General features: G+C 36.1%; 1 pseudogene; it reads left to right on the plus strand.

The window, feature by feature from the left end:
• The first annotated feature begins 272 nt into the window (after positions 1-272).
• LOC100457344 (large ribosomal subunit protein eL8-like) lies at positions 273-1,028 on the plus strand (annotated as a pseudogene).
• The last annotated feature ends 4,534 nt before the right edge of the window (positions 1,029-5,562 follow it).

Here is a 5,562-nt window from a genome sequence, read left to right on the forward strand (position 1 = left end):
TCTGTGGGTACTCTGCCTTATCCCTAGGGTATTCCTTTGAGTTCTCTTTACAGCTTTATAACAGTTTTACAGTTACTTCCCTATGAACACTGACTACTATACTATTTTTAGATATTATTTTATTCAACTAATATTTATGGAGTCCCTACAATGTGGCTGGCACTTTATAAGTATTGGTCAAACATCAGAGAACAAAACAAACTTTCTGACTTATGGAACTTGCATTCTCTATAGAAAGACTGAGATTGGGCTCTCTCCTCCTGCCACCCAAGATGCCAAAAAGAAAGGCCAATGGGAAGAAACAGGTGGCCAAGAAAGTGGTGAATCCCCTGTTTGAGAAAAGAATTAAGAATTTTGGCATTGGAAGGACATCCAGCCCAAAAGGGAGCTCACCTACTTTATGAAATGGCCCCATTGTATCAGGTTGCAGCACCAGAGAGCCACCCTCTATAAGTGGCTGAAAGCGCCTCCAGCGATTAACCAGTTCACCCAGGCCTTGGACTGCCAAACAGCTACTCAGCTTCTTAAGCTGGCCACTGACCAGAGAAAAAGCAAGAGAAGAAGGAGAGGCTGTTGGCCTGGGCTAAGAAGAAAGCTGCTGGCAAAGGATATGTCTCTGCTAAGAGATCACCTGTCCTTCAAGCAGGAATTAACACCATCACCACCTTTGTAGGGAACAAGAAGGCTCAGCTAGTGGTGACTGCACAGGACATGGATCCCATCGAGCTGGTGTCTTCCTGCCTGCCCTGTGTCATAACATGGGGGCCCCTTACTGCATTATCAAGGGAAAGGCAAGACTGGGGCATCTAGTCCACAGGAAGACCTGCACCATTGTAGCCTTCACACAGGATAACTTGGACAACAAAGGAGTTCTGGCTAAACTGTTGGAAGCTATCAGGATCAATTATAACGACACGACAGATATGATGAGATTCCCCAACACTGGAGAGGCAACGTCCTGGGTCCCAAGTCTGGCTCGCATTGCCAAGCTGGAGAAGCCAAAGGCTAAAGAACTTGCCACCAAATGATTAAATGTACACTGTTGAGTTTTCTGTACATAAAAATAATTAAAATAATACAAATTCTCCTTTAAAAAAAGACTGAGATTGGGGCAACAGAGTTAAACAATGTGAGATATGTCTTTGGGTCTAGAAGACACAAAGGTACCCTCACATGTTTCATAAAGCTAAGCTTTGAGAACAACTGCAATATTTTGAAGATATTCACTATACTATTTTATTGAAGTGTTACAATGTTGCCTTTCTCCCTACTTTAGATTAGTTGGTTTAAAATATTATCTATTCCAAATCCCATTCATTCAAATGTTTTTACCATAATCTTTTTATTTAGTCATATTTTAAAATCAAATTGCTATTGAGTGAGCTTATCTTACAAGTTCATTATGATATACATTTTAAATGTAAAATTTTACTATTCTTGTAGCCTGGCGCTTTGTTCTCCTTTCAGTCATCTAATGTGAGTGGCAGCATTCATTAGATATGCCATTACTATGCAGATAGTTATTCTCTTAATGTTGCTTAGCAACAATTATTCAACATTCAGCTCCTTTCAGCTTTTGCACGGATATATTTTGAAATCCTGAAAAGGGTGTACTATTTCAGGTATCTAGCTTTGAACTCTATTATTTCTTTGCTAAAACATTATAAGCTAATCTTACAATTTGTACAAAAATAATACATTTCCTAAAGCTCATAACTGCCAACGGACCCCAGCACTTCTGCATGTTTCTGTAAGTCAGACTTAAAGATGTCTAAAATACTCAACTAGTTGGAATAAGTGAATTTATATTTCAAATTCATTAATCTCGAGAGTCAAAATGCATTCCTTGATCAAATAAGTTCTGAAAATAAAAGGGCAAAAAATGTGGTTAAACTAGACACATTTATCAGCCTCTTGAAATTCCATAATTTTATAGGAATCAAGTTGATATAACAAAGGTCCTGTAGTCCTTCCTCTATCAGGTCTCTTAACAAAAGGAAAATGCAAACAACCCTCAAGTGTTGTTCATTGTAAAACCAATTTTTTGAAACACATCAACATAAAATGCCAAGAGCTAGAAAATAAGGAGCTTTATAAAAAATGAAAGCAACAAATACAAACACAAAAGTAACCATTAGATCAATTTTTCCTCTTAAGCAGATATATTCCTATATTACATATTAACCAAATTCTTGAAGTGTTATGAATAATTCAAAATTGGGGGGAGTTGTATTACATTGAAAGGGAGCTAATCACTATAAATGAAAGAACCTGTGGTTGATCCTTAATTGAAATAATTATTTTCCTATTTTTTTAGTTTTACTCACTCAAGGTATGTTGTTGGTTTGGTTTGTTTTTAATATAGCAGTGAAAGTCAAGCCCAGAAACCCATCAGAATTTCCTAGAGAGCTTTTTTTAAAACTACAAATGTGGTGGCTCACGCCTGTAATCCTAGCACTTTGGGAGGCTGAGGCGGGGTGGATCACGAGCTGAGGAGATTGAGACCATCCTGGCTAACACAGTGAAACCCCGTCTTTACTAAAAATACAAAAAATTAGCCGAGCGTGGTGGCGGGCACCTGTAGTCCCAGCTACTCAGGAAGCCGAGGCAGGAGAATGGCGTGAACCCAGGAGGTGGAAGTTGCAGTGAGCGGAGATTGTACCACTGCACTCCAGCCTGGGCGACAGAGCAAGACTCCGTCTCAAAAACAAAAAAAAAACTACCAGTGCCTAGGCTCTGTCCTACACAGTTTCTTCAGGGTGGGCACCCAGCAATTTGTATTTTTTAAAAATCCACCATTGTACTCAATGGTAAAACACTCTCATTTATAAGGCTCAATATGCATTGGGAGAAGGAGGAGGGGTTCCATATCATGTCCACTCTTTCTTTCCTTGATCTTGAGCAAATGTCTCCAAATGCCTTTGGACTGTCCATTTAGAGATTACACTTTATCTCTCTTTCCCATACCCACACTTTGAACAATTATCTTTTCCACTCCAGAAGTTTTTAGTAGCTTAAAAATGGAAGTCAATGACATACACATACAATTTGAAGAATAATTATAAACACTCATATAAACATAACACAGCTTAAAATATGAAACATTGCCCCCTGGGATCCGAGAAGACCCCATGTGCCCATTTCCAGTCACAACCTTGTTAGTGGAGTTAACCACTATTTAATTTTTGTGATAGTAATTTGCTTGCTTTCTTTAACGTTTTACCATGAATACCTGCATTCCTCACAATATTGTTTTGTTTTGCCTGTTTTTCAATTTTGTACTAATGCATTCACACCATATTTATTTGACTTCTTTCTTCAGTGTATATGAAAATAATAGTTCATTCAGGTTTGCTGCTATATGACTATATCATAACTTTTTTTCCATTCTACTATTGAGGGACATTAGCATTGTTTCTGGTTTGACAAAAACAAGCAATGGGGAAAGGATTCCCTACCTAATAAATGGTGTTAGGAAAACTGGCTAGCCATACGCAGAAAACTGAAACTGGACCCCTTCCTTATACCTTATACAAAAATTAACTCAAGATGCATTAAAGACTTAAACATAAGCCCTAAAACCATAAAAACCCTAGAAAACTGAAGCTGCTAAAATAATTCTTATATGAACATTCTTGTATAGTATCCTAATTCACACATGCACAAAATTGTCTAGAACTGGTTTTGTGGGTTGCAAAGTAATAGTAATAGCAATAACAATAATAAATACTTTGTAGTGTTTATTACATTCCAGGTACTGTTCTTAACATTTCACACAGACTAGCTCATTTAATGCTCACAACACTATGAAAGCAAAAATTGGTTTTGGGGTGGGGAGACAAACTTTACTTTTATGAATCAAGTCACATGTTCAAGGTCAAAAAGCTAGGAAAATGGAATTCAAATCAATGCAGCTGGCAGAAGTGTCTGTACTCAACCATCATACTACAGTGTAATACCATGAATGCAATAACATGAAAAATGCAATAATATTATGCATAATAATCTTCAAATTTACTAGAGAATATCAAAATGTATTCCAAAGACATTATACTAATCTACACTCCCACCAGCAGGATAAGAGTTTTTATTATTTCCTTATCTTTGTCAACACTTGTTATTGTCAGACTTTATTTTATTAAACCTGGAAGTTGTGTAATGTAATCTGATTGTAATTTATATTTAAATTTCCCTATTACAAATGAGGCCAAGGATTTTCTTCTGTTAACTGACCATGTAAATTTCCTTATTTGTGAACTTACTGTTCAATATCTTTGCCCATTTTCTATTGGAATTTACCCCTTTTTCATTGATTTATAGGAGTTCTTCAGATGTTGTTGGCCATTAATATGTGTAGCAACGATCTTTTTATACTCTGAGGCTTGTGTCTGCATTCTTTACTACTTTTAATAATAAGCTCTATATTAATCAGACATTCATTTTGTTCTTTAGAACTTGTCTTATTTTAAAAGTTCTCTCCTACTCCAATATTTTGAAGATACTCTGTATTATTTTCTTGTAGTGTTGTAATACTGCCTTTCATATTTTGATCTTTAAGAAACCTATAACCAATTTGAGATACCAAAGTTTATTTTTTCCTAGAAAAATACCACTTTCCAGAAGTTTATTGAAAAGTAGTCATTTCTCCATTGTACTGCAGTACATCATTGCCATAAGTCAAGGCACTCTATAATAAAAGGCTATAATATCTTAATAATTAAAGCTATATTTTGACATCTGGTAGGGTAAGTTTGATTATATTGTCCTTAAGGGTGACTTAGTTATCCTTGGCCCTTTACAATTCCATATAAATTTTAAAATAAGCTTGTCAATTAAAAATAAAAACATTTAGAAATTAGATGAAGACTGTGTTGAAACTACAGACCATTTGGAAACAAGGTATTTACAATATTAAATATTCTAATCCTTGACTGTGGAGTGCCACTTCCTTTGAGACTTCTTTAGTGTCTTTAAGTAAAAAGTTTACAATTTCCTCCAGAAAATTTTTTTTAGTATAGTTAATTACAATTATTATTTTTAATTTTTTAAAATTATACTTTAAGTTCTGGGGTACATGTGCAGAACATGCAGGTTTGTTACATAGGTATATACGTGCCATGGTGGTTTGCTGCACCCATCAACCTGTGATCTATATTAGGTATTTCTCCTAATCCTATCCCTCCTATAGCCCCCCACCATCCGACACGCACCCAGTGTGTGATGTTCCCCTCCCTATGTCCATGTGTTCTCATTCTTCAACTCCCACTTATGAGTGAGAACATGCAGTGTTTGGTTTTCTGTTCTTGTGTTAGTTTGGTGAGAATGATGGTTTCCAGCTTCATCCATGTCCTTGCAAAGGACATGAACTCATCCTTTTTTATGGCTACATAGTATTCCATGGTATATATGTGCCACATTTTGTTTATCCAGTGTATCATTGATGGGCATTTGGGTTGTTTCCAAGTCTTTGCTATTGTGAACAGTGTCGCAGTAAACATGTGTGCATGTGTCTTTGTAGTAGAATGATTTATAATCCTTTGGGTATATACCTAGTAATGGGAT

The sequence above is a fragment of the Pongo abelii genome, chromosome 6, assembly GCF_028885655.2.
Source record: "Pongo abelii isolate AG06213 chromosome 6, NHGRI_mPonAbe1-v2.0_pri, whole genome shotgun sequence".
NCBI classification, from domain to species: Eukaryota; Metazoa; Chordata; class Mammalia; order Primates; family Hominidae; genus Pongo; species Pongo abelii.